The sequence below is a fragment of the Melospiza melodia genome, unplaced genomic scaffold, assembly GCF_035770615.1.
Source record: "Melospiza melodia melodia isolate bMelMel2 unplaced genomic scaffold, bMelMel2.pri scaffold_28, whole genome shotgun sequence".
NCBI classification, from domain to species: domain Eukaryota; kingdom Metazoa; phylum Chordata; class Aves; order Passeriformes; family Passerellidae; genus Melospiza; species Melospiza melodia.
Window position 1 is genome coordinate 3,405,926 of NW_026948600.1, and position 15,264 is coordinate 3,421,189.

The following is a 15,264-nucleotide window of genomic DNA, read 5'->3' on the forward strand; positions in this document are numbered from 1 at the left end:
CCTGTAACCCTCAATTATCAGTGTGCAGTTGGAGGGAAAACTTCCCCCACTGTACCCAGCGCTGTATTGCTCATATTTACCATATTAAATAATAAATTGATTGCTGCTTGAATATTGGCCTAGTCAAGCTTCTTATTCATAACACTGTTAGCTGTGCTCTTCTATGGGCTGGCCATGGCACTTGATAATTAATATGCTGTCATGCTGTGAACTGAATTCACACCTTACAGGGCTGTGTTTACTGGGCCTGCTGGATCCGTGCCCACTTCCTTCCTCTGCTCCTCCTCACTCCAGGACTGTGAGAGACCAGCATGGGGTCAAAGACCCTGCAGTATCATTACCCTCTGGTAATGCTCAGAGGTCCTCTAAGGGCTATGTAGTGCACAGCATCTGGGTGTGGGGCATGTGCTAAGGAGAAAGAAAGAGTCTGTGAGAAAGCTGAGCTTCTCTTACATGGGACTGAAAAAATGACAGGAACTTTTTGGCATATAAAGCTTTCCTTCCAGGCCAGGGACCAGGGAAGGCCTAATCAGCTGTGGCCCTACAGGGCAAGTCTGTGCTAACTCCCAGCACCAAGTGCAGGGGTGTCGGACAGGGCTCCTACAACAACAGCGCAGCTCTGTGGAAGAGCCCAGCCTTGCATCTGGGTTCCTGCCTGCTTCCCCTTTAGAGACAGCTGTGGCCCGAGGATTTGTGTCTGAGGGAGAGCTCCATCCTTGGATGTCCTGATCTTTCCCAAGTGGCCAAATGGGGATGCACCAGCAGCACTGCTGGGAAGGTGCTGGCTCAGTGGCTGTTTTTTGAGACTGTGCCCCCCATATCAGCTTTATGTGTGTGTGGGGGGGGTGCTCTGGTGGCTGTGGTTACACACTCACTGGCCTTGGCAGAGCACAAGTGGGAACCTTTGAAGGTTCCAGCTGCTGTAAGGCTCAGGAGGCAGAGCTGGTGCTAGGCACAGTGTGGTACTGTGCTGAGGGAAAGGTGAAAACAGTTAATAATCCACCCTCAGCTAATCACTGAGGGCTGATGGGAGGCACAGGCTTGGTGGAGCTGCTGTGTACAGGCCAAGGTGCTTATCAGCTGTGCAGTGTCCCCAGCAGCCCCTGGCAATGCTGGTGCAGCTGAAGGACAGGCTTGATGGGTCTGGTGCAGCCCCACAGCCTCAGACACTGCAGCTCCACCGTGCAAAGCAGCATGGCTGAGCTGGTTGTTGGTCAGGTGAGGGCTCAAATATATTTCCTGCAACTTGCTCCAGCACAGTTCAGCCTGGAAAAAAGGCATTTTTCCAAGTGTAGGGGAGTCAAGCTCCAATAAATGTCAGCTGAGCCCTGGTGCTTGCTCCCCTGCATGAAGCCCAAGTGAGGCACCAGGGCCTCCTGTCAGCAGGAGGGGAAAGGAGATCAGAGTTGTTGGAAGAATACGTGACTGAAGGCTGAGCACAGGGTTGGTGGTGCTTTGCATGGCTCTTGCATGACACCCAGGCTGGCTGTGGCAGTGTAAGCCAACCTTTTGTTTTGCATCAGGCTTTATGCCAGAGCCAGCCCCTTTCCAGCCTTTGGGGTGGTTACAGCTGTTGCTCTATATTTCTCTCCCTCCTTTTTTTTCCAAAAGCTATTCTACTCCAGCACCACAGGCAGTGATGGCTGCCTGTAGCTAACAAGACAAACTGAGATCTGCCTGCAGAGCCATAGGAAGGTGTCCCTGGGCTTGTGAGACAGGCCAGGACAACACAAACTGAGGCCACAGCCATGCTGTGCTTTCAGTTGAGCCTGTGGTGGAGCTGCTGTGCTTGTAGTCAGCATCTAGATGGGGCAGGTGACATATCTATCTTAGCTGGGACAGAAACAGAAGTACAGCCCTTGCACAGCATCCTTCTGCTAGGCTGTGCTAAGCTCAGGGGCCTGTAAACTGGCCCTTAAGACCTAGGTCTCCACTCCTTGCCCAGATCTCCAGCCTCAGGGAGAAAGACTTGGGTTTAGGAGCCATGGCTTTTTCTTCCATCAGACTCCATTAAGAAAAAGTCAAGTTAAGCAGTTCATTAACATTTAAAATACTGCACCGTGTGTAAACCAAATATCCCCCTCCCCACAACAATCCCGTGCTCTCTGCGGACGCTCTGGTGAAGAATACTGCTTTTGGCACTGTTTGCCTTCTCCTTCTTCTTCTTCTTTATGGGATCCATCTCAAAACTGCGGCAGATCTGCAGTGTTTCATCAGCAGCTGCTGAGGCCACTGCTGTACCATCAGGGCTCATGGTCAGGTTCAAGATTCTATCAGTATGACCTGAGGAGGAGAAGGAATGTGCAATCAGGGCTGAGCTGATCAGCACATGCACATTTACTCCTGTATGCTCCCATGAGCCCTGCCAACTTTCACAGCTGTCTCCCCAGTGGCTGTGGCAGCATGATTTCAGACTCCAAGCATACACTTGGATCAGTGGTATCTCTTCCACAGCCCCGTGGGCATGCCTTACTCCTAGCAGCATGGCCCTGGATACTGGCCTGTATCAGTGATGCTGCAGGCTCCAACCAAGGAGTGCAGCTGTCTTCAACCTCTGACAGCCCCCCCACCCAGGCCCTGTCCACCTACCTTGCAGCTCTGCAACCTTGTTCATTCTTGGATACTTCCATATAACCAGCTGATTCTGTGCAAAGCCATGGCCTGAAATGAGCTCCTTGTAGTTTGTGGACCATAGGATAAAAGTCACCTGCAAAGAGGCAGTAACACAGGTGAGACAAGGTGCATGTGCTGATGCTCACCACTCGGAGGCAAGCATGGTCCCCCTCCTTCCCTGTGCATCTGGGCCTGAGGAGCCAACAGCTCTGTGTAGGTGTGCTGCCAGAAGGAGTTTGTCTCCAAGCTGATGTTCAGCTCTCACCTGGGAATGGGTATCAACAGCACTGAGGCAGGCGCCAGAACACACGTTCCAGATGCGGATATGTCTGTCACTAGTGCCACCTCCAGTGGCTAGAACATTCATCTGCCATGGGCACCACGCCACAGCCTGAGAGAGGAGAGTTCATTTTAAAACATACCAGAGACAACCTGCACCCAGACAGTGCTGCATGCCTGCCTTGCACACACATATCCGCCCGTGGCAGCTCTGTGCTCACCTTGACAGCACCCTGGTGCTAAGTGAAGGTCTGTAGAGGAGCAAAGTTGCCACCCCCACATTGGGTACATGGCCAGACGTTCACCAGACTGTCACTGCCACCACTGGCCAGGTAGCGGCCATCCAGAGACCATCTGAGTCCGCACACCTCCTGTGTGTGGCCAGCAAGGGTGGCCACGTGATGCTCAGCCACTCGGACATCGTGGTGATGGATGTGCCCAGTCCAAGCATCACTGCAGAGAGAAGAGAAGGTTTGCAGGGTCAAGCTGCACATTTTCACTCAAATCCATTTTTTGTTGTTGCAAGACTGCTATAGCTGCCACTGGGTTTCTACCAGTGTTACCAGCAACACAGGTCTGTTGGTGTGAGTGAAACACCCACACAAGCTCTTTACAACTTCAGCACAAATTGCAATACAGGAAAGAGGCCTTCTCCTCACAGCCCCAACAGATAAGGCTGAGTAAGGATCCCAAGCCAGGACAAACTTCTCTCTGCCATCCCTAACCCATGCCAAACATAGATCGATGGATAGGAGTTTGCAACAACTGGAAACTGCCCTTGACCCACTGCTTTACCTGGAGAGGATGCAGCTGTTCCAGCTGAGGGTTCCCACACAGGCACAATGGCTGGTCATGGTTCAGAGATGTTTCTGCGGCTCAACGTCCCATAGCTGGAGAGGCAAAGCAAAAAGTTCTTCAGCAGAAACCCAAGCCTGTTTCTATGCCCTAGGAACCTCACTGCACAGGCTCTGGCATTCAGCTTTCTCAGTAAGGGAACAGAGAAAGTGTGTATCTCATGACTATAGCACAGAAGGTAACGCTACTTATCAGAAAACCCCCAAACGAAACGCTGCCTTGCACACTGGGCAGTTCCACCCCACACCAGGGAAGACAAGTCAGGTGCATGGCATCCTTCCTCTGCCAGCCAAGGTTTTGTCCCCAGTTCTGTCAATCCCTTGAAAACACCTCTAGTTTTACTCCTGCATTCACCTGAACCTCAGCACTACTTGTGCCAACAGCAAGGTAGTCTCCATCTTTAATCCATGACACAGAGGAAATGTAAACATCTGGATGCTCCATCTGCAGCAGGGGGATAATCTCCCTAGTAGTGTGATTCCACAAATAAACAGTGTCATCCAGAACCACTGCCAGGAAGTTCTGGGAGCTCCAGTCTATGAGATTCAGATCTACAATTTGAAAGAGCAATGCAATGCAATTCAGATCTACAATTTGAAAGGTCACACCATGCTTGGCTAGAGAGCATGCCCTTCACCCGTGCTGCTGCAGTAGGTGTGGGTGCACATGTGCACACACACACGTACAGGTGAGGGGCAGCCTTCTGAGTGTCACTATGCCCAGCTGCTGGGGCCAGGTACCCTGCTCCAAGGCATCTACACTGTGCCCTAGACCACTGTCCCAGTAAGGCCACACAGAGACACTCCAGAAGGGGTCTGTGCTAGCCTGGGTACACAAAATAATACAGACAGCCCAGTTACACTGTCCTAGGAACAGCAATCCAGTGCAGAATGTTCTGGATGCCCAGCACTCAGCCCTGTAGCCTACTTACAGTAGTCGTTGAACATCTCTGGTGCATCCAAGACCCGTTCTGGCTTTGAGGGAATATTTCTGCTATTCTTCCTGCTGAATCCAGGTGCCATTTTCTGACTGTAGAGCACTTTCAGGTTATTCTGATAGCCTGTGTGCAGGGGAACAGGTTTCTTAACCTGAGTTAGTTTCCTCCCAGCTGAGTGCTGCTCACCCACCTAGGAATCCCTTGGAGTGAAAATGAAGTCGTAAGAGAAACACTCACAAGCCTGCAGTGCACTAAAATCACTGGCAGTATGAACTGCTGAACAGGGGTGAGCTACAATTTCGTCATTCATGGAAACAAATTTAACAAACACTTGGGTTTTTGAATCCCATTATATTTAGTTGCAGTTTAAGCTAGAAAATGCACAGCAGAGGGTTTGATGCTCTTACAAACTTCATGAAGGTTTGGAACCTGCAGTATAGGTGAAATGTCACCGACATCTTTTCATAAAAATCCTTTCTTTAGGATTTTTCTCCCTTCTGAGAAGCTGTGGCCTCAGCAACAAAATGTAAACAAATTGTTATATGCTGCTGTGGAATGCAACAGGTGGATGCGTGATTGGTCTTGGGTGAATGTTTGGGTTTACTGACCACTCACAGCAGAGCTGGGTCTCACCCTCTGCTGAGACACAGCCCTTTGTTATTCATTCCTTTTCTATTCTTAGCTTAGCTAGCTTCTGAGAACTTTCCTTCTATTTCTTTTAGTATAGTAATAATGTAATATATATCATAAAATAATAAATCAAGCCTTCTGAACATGAGGTCAAGATTCTCATCTCTCTCTCCACCCTGAAGACCCTTGCAAGCCCTGTAACAGGTGATCAACTGGCAGTCATAGCACCTCTCCTAAATAAATTCACTGTAACTGTTATGCCCTCCCTCGACCTCAGGAACCTTAAGAAAGGAGACTCCAGCCTGTACAGCTCTCAGAAACCAGTTGATTTCTCCTGTGACCACACACAGAGCCTCTGTGTTGCTGTTCCCCTGACCTGATCTCTGGTGGTGATTCAGCTCACACAGACTCTGTATCATACCTTCTGGAGCATTCTGTGGTTTTCCACTGAGGTGGAGGATCTTTGCCTCTTCTACATCAAAACCATTCAGATGCACTGCCCAGGCTTTCTGTTGCTCCTACAGAGACAAATCACCCTCAGTGCAATGCATTGAAAACAATTCCCACACTGCAATTTAAACAGACACCTAAGTCTCCTTTTCTTAGAATCTGAAGATGTTTGCCTGTGCTGCAAGGGTCAGTCACACAGAGGCAGGTCAAAGCAATTTTTCCTCAGACTTTCATATATCGTCCTGCTCACATTTTCACACAATGGCAAATTCAGTGTTATTGCCAGTGGGAAAAGCCACAGCCACAAAGCGACCAAATGCTTCATAAACAGATTTCAGAACACAGTGTAAAACATTCCAGAAGTGTTCCCGGTGGAGACATTGTCCTAGAATAGCTACCACCAGCAGTTTCACTTTGCATAGGCTTACAGCTTTGTGTTTGTGTTGCCTGCTACATTTTAAAGCCTCATTAGTCAAAAGCTAAATTTTGCTTCCAGAAGCAGCATAGGCTTAGAGTGCATGGCAGTCTCTACAGCTTCAGTCTCATCCTAGGCTCCTGAAGCCCAGAGCTGCAAGTAGTGATGGCTGGGACTTGTCAGTCCCATGTGCCCACTTGATAGAACCTATAGTTTACTGCTCTGTAAAGGGGCAGGAAGGAGTAGCGGTTGTTGAAGCAATTGTAACTTAGCAACATGCTCACCTTCTTGGTAGGGGAATCCTCAGCAGGGTCATTCTTTTTGCTTAGGAGGAAATTTGCCATCTCCATCTGCATAGTGCTGCGGTTGGGAATGTAGCAATCCCCCCCAGCCTTTTTGGGGGTGCTTTGAATTTTGGATCAAGATTTACCTGCATTCACATATGAAAATATTGTCTTACAGCTATTTAACAGCCTGTATTAGAGCTTTCATGGAAGTAAACCCAACACTCTTCCACATCACACCCACCAGACAAGTAGGACTCTGAGGTCTCATGCCACCCAGTCACAACTAACTTATATTTTCCTCCCTGCCACCAAGTTGGTTAGGGACTGTGTGCACTTGGGTCTAGTGCAACAATTCCAGATCCAGAGATAAGGGGAAGATACAGAAATGATCACAGGATGTAAAGCTGTCAGCTGACAGTTCTGCCCACACTCGTCCTAGCATACAGCTGTGTGCCAGCAAGGCTCAGCTGGGCGAACAGCAGCTGGCCAGCCCCAGTGCTCAGAGCTCTGCCCCTCATGCTGGCAAGGAGGTGGGTGGCTGTCAGGAGCACAGCCCACCTCCTCCTGCCTGAGCAGCAGCGTGGCAGGGAGCCCAGAGCCCCGTGGCTACAGACGTGCAGCCTGGGCGAGGCTCCCGCACTCAACCTCTGCCGCTGGTGGCCGGTGCTCACCGGGTGTCTTGGACGGCGTCTTGCTGGAGCTGTGGGAGCGATTGGCCGGCTTCCTGGGCGACACGCCGACGGGGCTGGGCCCGGGGCATCTCTCCTTGGCCTTGCGCTGCCATCGCGCAGGCGGCGCGTTCGGAATCAGCGTGTCCAGCTTCAGCAGCCCGTGCAGGTCCGCCTCAAACAGGACCTGCGCCATGGTCCTGCGGGCGGGCGGCGTTGGCCGTGCCCACCGGCCGGGCTGAGCCTACACCGACAGCCCCGCCGGCCTCCCCACCACCGGACCGTGCAAGCGCTCCGGCCGCTCTTCGCCCCGCCAATGCACACCCCCACTCTGCCCAGCCGCTCCTCAGGAAACTCCGTCAGCTGATATGCCCTCCCTCCGCTCCTCAGGGGTCCTTGATCAGCCGGCACCCTTCCAGCTGCTCTTTGGGGCACTCTCAGGTAAGCGACATTCTCCCTTCCCCTGCCTTTCAAGGGCAATCTCGTCCCTGCTCTTTCTCTTTCTTCCCCACTGTGCTTTGCCTCTGCCCTGTGCCCCTGGGGCTGCTCTTGGCCAGGCAGCCTCAGTGGGAACCAGCACTGGCTGCAGCCCCAGCGGGCCCCCCAGGACAAGGCCCAGCAATTAGGAGGCCAATGAAAGCTCTGGGCAGCAGCAGAACCCTCAGCAGAGTTCTTTAAACAATCATGGACTGGCCACACCTACACTGCAGCCTCACTGGGAATGTTTCCTATGTACAGTAGACTTTCAAAAAAAGCTGTTTGAGGGAAAGGTGAACTAAACACTCACTGTCTTCTCGTAAGTCCAAATTTGGACAGAGCGTAAGATGAAGATCAGCTCCAAAACAAGCAGGCCTGCCAGGAAGCCCAGCCAGCAGCCTGTTCACTGACAGAAACCCCTTCCAAGGCCCTTCTGGGCATCAGGAACATGTGCTGTGGTTCCAGCTGCACCTGTGGGAGCAATGGGGAGCGTCAGCCTGTGCTGTGCTGCACTGCTGAGCTGGCAGCACGGTGTATGCAGGCAGGACATTCTCCGTTTCCCCCAGAGCTGGGGCATGCAGGCACCTTGCCGCCCCTTGGCACAGGCTGTGCCACCCAACAAAGCCCAGCAGGTCGGGAGGAGAGCCCGGAGCCAGCAGCAAGCTGAGAGAAGGCCCTGCTCTAGAACTGAGGGAGTTCCACCAGAAGCAAACAAAGATGGTAAGTTGAAGAGATGCCCACTGTGCTCATAGTTTGTCTGAGAAGACTAAGACGTGAGCTTGTCAAAAATCTTAAGTAACAGGGAAAAGGTTTTATATATGTTGGTTGTGACTAGGTACAAAGCTCCTGCGGGAAAAGAGCCTCTGCAGCAGGCTGTCTGGCTGAAGGGGTCTTACTTCTTCCTAGAATAAAGATTACCACTGAAATGCAATTTTATTTTTTATTGTATGTGGAGAGTTTAGTTCAAGCACGGCTTAAAGAAAAAGGCCATGAAGGCATACAATTGAGAGAAAAGTAAAAGGTAGTTGCAAAGCAGTTCCAAAAGCAGTTCCCAGCCTGATTTCTATAAACAATTAGACTTTCTCAGGCATCACTTTATAAACAATAAGGTTCTCAGGCAGTCTTCCCATAACAAGCAAACACCCTCTCTGGGAAAAGATGGCACCCTGAGAACAGATGTGGAAATTTTGGGAACCTTTCATATCACAGTGGGAACACTGGGTTTGTTTTGTGTAAACAATTAACGGTATTGTAAAACAAAAGGAGTGGTTAGAGTTTTCTCTGTTAGCCTATCATGAACCTGGATTTTGGAATATGCATGAAGTTCGTTAACACTGTTATTTAAAGTGACTGATCGATCAATAAACTTGAGTTCGATGCATTAAAGGATGGTCGTTCTCCCTTCATCTCAACAATTGTATAAGGGGAAAATATTTTCCAGAACAATAATACTAGTTTCAAAAATACAGATGTGTTGTGTAAACAGGATTGAAACAGGAGAGAGCATTTGGGGATTGCTCTCTACAAAAGATATTTCTAAATAATTCTAAAAATGAAAAAATGGGGTCACTCGTTCTCTTGATTCTAAAACTACTTACAAAAATCTTAATAGCAATTTGGAAGATATATTTGGGGGTGTCTCTCTACAGAAAAAATGTTTTGAAATATTTCTACAAATTTCTAAAATCTAAAACTGAAAAACTAAGCAAATGGGGCTTCTTTTTCTCTTCAGCCCCATACTGCTGCCTGCCCCCTGGGCTCCCCCAGCCCTCGGGACCCCGCCGCTGGTCACAACAGCCCCTGCCTGGCTCCTGCCTGCCCACACCGTGGGCATCCACGGCTGCTCCTGGCCATGGAGCTGTGCCAGTGCTGCTGCCGGCTGGGCTTTGCTGCTGCTGCCACCCAGACACTGGGATGACGGCACCTTCCCTGTAGTGCAACAACAGAAGGGGCCATCACCTAGCCTGGCAGAGAGCAGGGACAACTTCAGTGTTGTTTAGAGGTCATGGCCAGGGGGTTCAGGGGCAGAGGAAAGGACATGTTGGGCTCAGGAGGGGCTGTAGGGTGCTGGGCTGCTCCTGGGGTCTATAGAAGAAGTCGGGACAGGACAGAAGAGGATCAAAAAAGAGATGGAAGTAGCTTGGGGATATACATGGGGAGAGGAGGTGGCAGTGGGATCTCCAGGAGAATAGGAGATTTCCTTGTCAATGGCTGTTCTGGAGTCTTCTTCTCAGAACTCTTGACAGGGCTACCCAGGCTCTTCTAACTGCTGGAGGAGCTGCTCCTGCTGTTTGGGTGTGAGGTGCAGCCACTGTCTTACAACCCTTGTGCAGTGACGGAACTGTGGAAAGAGGAGGTGGCTGAGGCCCCAGCTGCCAGTGGCACACAGGGAGCCTCCTGCACAGCCGGGCCCAGAGCTGGCAAGGCTCCCCAGCACGGCTGGAGCTGCTGGCACAGCCTGGCCCAGCTGCACAGCTGTCCCTCAAGGCCCTGGCCAGCAGGGCACGGCTCTGGGCAGGCTCCCGGGCCAGGAGCGGGCCCCAGAGCGCCTCTGCCTTTCATGGGCAATCTTGTCCCTGCTCTTTCTCTTCCCCACCATGCTTTGCCTCTGCCCTGTGCCCCTGGGGCTGCTCTTGGCCAGGCAGCCTCAGTGGGAGCCAGCACTGGCTGCAGCCCCAGCGGGCCCCCCAGAACAAGGCCCAGCAATTAGGAGGCCAGTGAAAGCTCTGGGCAGCAGCAGAACCCTCAGCAGAGTTCTTTGGACAATCATGGACTGGCCACACCTACACTGCAGCCTCACTGGGAATGTTTCCTATGTACAGTAGACTTTCAAAAGTAGCTGTTTGAGGGGAAGGTGAACTAAACACTCACCCTTTTCTCTTCCAGCAAGACCATATTCGGACACAGCATAAGATGAAGATCAGCTCCAAAACAAGCAGGCCTGCCAGTAACCCTAACCAGAAGCCTGTTCCCTTACAGAAACCCTTTCCAAGGCTCTTCTGGGCATCAGGAACATGTGCTGTGGTTCCAGCTGCACCTGTGGGAGCAATGGGGAATGTCAGCCCGTGCTGTGCTGCACTGCTGAGCTGGCAGAACTGTGGATGTGGGCAGGATGTTCTCCATTTCCCCCAGAGCTGGGGCCTGCAGGCAATTTGTTGCCCCTTGGCACAGGCTGTGCCACCCAACAAAGCCCAGCTGCAGTGGGAGGGACGTTGGTTCATGAGTCCCCTTTCCCCAGGGCTGTGAACGAGCTCCAGAGGCGCCTCCAGCTTTGGCTGCTGCCGGGCTATGCAAGGGCAGGCCCTGGGGGAAGAGCTGCAGCCACACAGGCCCGCCAAGGGCTGAGCCCCGCTGAGCATGGCACAGCAATTTACCTTCTGAGCCTGTGCCCATGCCCATGCCTGTGTTTGGCTTGGCCTTCCTTCCTGCAGCAGGGGCTGCCAATCGGCCTCTGCTTCGTTGGGGAAACACCTCCTTCTGTCCTGCCTTTTGGCCCACCACTTGAGAAACAAAAAGTACACCTTAAAAGACGGAACTGTTCTCCATTACTTTGATGGCATGTTCAGGATGTCATGCTTATGCAAAATCTGGTAAAATCAACAAATCATCTAGGCTTTTTCCGCTGGGCCAGGGCCCACCTTCCTCCAAACAGCTGCCAGTGCTGAGCAGAAGTTGTGAGTGGATTGTACAGGGTAAGGGCACACACATGCATGGCTCTGTCCTGGCACCTGCAGCGATGCCCCCCTGGCCGAGCTTTGGGATCTGAGCTGGCAGCTCTCCCAGGAAAAAGGCCTTGACGTACCCTCACAATCTCCCAGAGGCTCAATCCTGAACGTGGGCTGGGAAGCCAGATCATCTTTAGAAACAGGCTCAGCTGCAACGAAAGGCAGGACAAAACAGCTCCAATAGCACTGCTGAAGATTCTCCTTCAGGCCAGAGTGGCAGTGAGGGCACCTGGGTGATTGGTGCCCTCCCCTTGTCTCTGCCTTCCACTCAGGAGCAGGGCCAGGGGGACCTCGTGCCTGCAGTGGCCCACACTGGGATGGAAGGAGCCCCTTGCGGGGCAGTCGGGGCAGAAAGGACTCCCTGGAGCTGCCAGCAGCAATAAACCCAGCCCCAGGCAGGGCCAGGGCTTGGCAGTGGCAGCAGGAGCAGCTCAGGCTCCCTGGGGGTGGCAAAGGAGCTGAGAAAGGCTCAGCCCCGGGGCACAGCCCTGGGCCCAGCCCCTTCTCTCTCTGCTCTTCTCTGTGGCTGTACAGAGCACACAGGACACAGTGGCATTGCACATGGGAGGAGGATGGACAGCTAAATGCCCCTTCTTCCCACTGACAGTGATCCTGTGGGATCTCTCAGGGCTCCAGAAGGGAGCAGGGCAAGGTTTCCAGAACTGATCAACCTTCAGAGGAACTTAAGGGAACTGGCTCATATGTGAGCTCTTGCCACACTGACACAGATTATTCTGTCAGGAAAGGTACATTCAGAACATGCCTCCAACATCTGGCAAGGTCTTCAAAGCACCATTCACCAGCATTTCCAACTAATCCAAGTCATGATCCCAGTCGAGAAGGGAGCACAGATGCAACAGAACCATTTCCATGGTGTGCTGGGATCCCCTTCTCCCTTGGGGAACTGGGCGCTGCAAGGGGGTGGGGTAAGGCTGGGGGAGCCTGTGCCTCCTGGTCACTCTCCACGCCCTTTGCAGGTGCTGTGCAACATGCCTGGAGGGGCAGCTGGAGCAGCCCAGGGCCCTGCGGCTCTCTCCCTCCCACACAGGAAACCCTCACTAAATGCTTGGGGAAATCTGCAGTGCCACAGCTGTCGCTCCCAACCTCCGTCCCTCCCTCCTGCTTGCCCACCTGCCCATGGAACAGCTCCCACAGCCCACAGGCACATAGCCAGGCCCTCTCAGGACACACTGGAGCCTTGCTCTCCCCCTCTGCCCTTTCCCCACCATGGGCACCCCTTGCAGCCGCTCCCAGGTTTCGGGACGTGTCTCCCACGGAGGGAGCCCAGCAGGACAGCTCAGTACCCGAGTGCCCTGAGCCTGCTCGGGAGAATTCCTCTGTGCCCATCTTGTCTGGGCTGTGCCCATCTTGTCCGGGCTGTGCCCGCAGTGCCAAGCAGCAGAGAGGGCAGTTCAAGCCTCAGCTGGGCTCAGGCCCAGAGGCACAGCAATTACCTCCTGTGGCTGTGCCTGGCATCGCCTCCCTTCCTGCAGGAAATGCCACCTTCCATAGAGCCCCTCTGTCCATCCCTTGAGAAAGGAAGAGGCACAGCTGGATCAGATGGAATCATGGCACATCCAGGAGGTGGCCTCTTCAGGAGGCTATACTTGTCTAAAACATGGATAAGGATCAGGAAAATCCTAATTCCCCCAGGCCTTTGGAGTTGACTATGGCCCTCCCTCCTCCAAGCAGCCACACCTCAGGATGTTACTGGGGACTGGGAAAATGCAGGGGATCCCTGGTGAGTTGGGGCTGTGTGGCAGCTGATGCCCAATGCCTTTCTGCAGAGGCTGGGGAGAAGCTGCAGCCAGGCCAGGCGGGGAAACAGCCTTGCAGGGCATGGAAGGAGCAGTAGGGCATCGATGTTGCCATGGATCCATGGATCCCTTCCCGCTGTTCCGGGCTCGGCGTGTCCAGACGTGCAGCCAGAGCCCTCGGTTGCTGAGCCTCAGGACAAGGCTGTGGGAATGCACCCACCATTCCCTTTGAGCGGTTCTCTCACGATGTGCTTCAGGATGTATTTTGGCCCATGGTTGTGAAAGGGCAGAGGGGGAGCGAGGCTGCCATGGATCCCTTCCCGCTGTTCCGGGCTCTGCTCTGACATGGGAGACCCTGGCTCACTCTAGGATCTCTCCCAGGTCTCCTCCCAGAGCTTCATCCCACAGCTCAGCCCCAAGAGCCAGACAGGTATTAGGAATTTCACAGCCTACCATTGGTGACTCATAGTCAGAATGCACAGAAAAACTCTAGCTGTGTTTCAAAATACCAGATTCTGTGTTGTTTCCTTCACACTGCAGATTTCCCATTGCCCCAGCCGCAGCCCCTGGCAGCCTGCCTGGATGTTCTCCCTGCGCCGCTTCTGCAATCCCACTCATCCAGGTCCTGCTGGTTCTGTGGGCAGCTCTTCGGGCCACTGAGGCCCTGTTCCTCCTTTGTTTGTGAGCATGTCCGAGTGAGAGATGACTCAGGGGCTCAGCACCAAGGCCTCCAGCAGCAGTGGTCAGTTCCTGAGCGCGCTCGGGGGCCACAGGCAGCTGCCCATGGCTCTGCCAGGGATGTGAAGGGGAGGCCGTGCAGGGGAGCAGCCCCCAGAGCCCAGCCCTGCCCATGGGGGCCTGCAGCCCGTGGGGATGGAGCAGCAGTTTCTGGGGTGACAGAGCCAGCAGCTGGGCAGTGCAGCACACACTGCACACATCTACTGCAGGGATATGTTAGCAATATTGTGTATACATCCACTCCAAACTGAAAAAATTCAGACTAAGCATAGTTTAATTTCAGAGGCATTAGGGAAGATTTATTACCACTGCTTTCCTGGCTGAGTTTTGGAACATTATACTTTTTTTTAAATACTTTATAAAAACAATCTGTGAGTCTGGAAAGGGAGTTTTTCAATCACAAGGGTTCTTGCTTCACTCCAGGAGAAGTTTAATTCAGAGTATCAGGGAGATTTTCTCTTAACATATTGCTGAGTTCTCCTGCTGCCACTCATTAGGAGAGATGAAATAATTTCTCACTGTTTATGTTTGATATTTGTTTGGAAACAGTAGGGAAAAATGTACCCACTGTCAAGATTTGGTTCATGTGGATCAGTTATTATTTCAGCTGCCTAAGTTGAGGGAGGAATTCACAGAGGTTATCCCAGGCAGAATCTGGTGCTGATGCTTGTGCCATTGGAGTCTGGAGTGGGCTCTTTCCTAGCACAACTCACCACACTGAGCTGCTGGGCATATCTCCTTTGTTTTCTGGTTTTTACTACTAAGAGCAGCCAGCATCATTTAACAGTACCTAAAACAGATTTGTTGGTTCCTCTGAATCAATTCAAACTATGAGTTTGAGTTTCTCCAGGTTTCAGCCTGGAGAAAAGGAGACTCAGGGGGAGCCTCGTGGCTTTCCACAAGTCCCTGACAGGAGGGTGGAGCCAGGTGGGGCTCTGCTCCCATGGGAACAGAGACAGGACAAAAGGAAAAGGTCTCAACTTGCACCAGGAGAGGTTTAGATTGGAAATTAGGGAACATTTCTTCTTGGAAAAGGTTGTAAAGCATTGGAAGAGGCTGCCCAGGGCACTGGTAGAATCACCATCCCTGAAGAGCTCAGAAGACCTATTGATGCGGGACTTGGGTGTGGTTTAGTGGTGAACATAGTGATGGTGGTGCTTGATGGTTGGAACTGATTTTTGTGAAGGTCTTTCCCAACTTTAAGGATTCTCTGATTCCATGATTCTAAACAAGCCAGTGATAACATAATCTAATCTCTCTTGGTGTAAATGACTTGGTTCACTCTCTGATGTTTTCTCCACATCCATCTGCCAGCACATGGAAGGAACAAACCAGGTGTGAAGACTGGAGTAGGAAAATGAGCCCACATCACTTCCCTGGGAAGAGAAGAGAAGATCCGACAACTTCCAGAGGGGAGGAGAAACAGAAAAAAA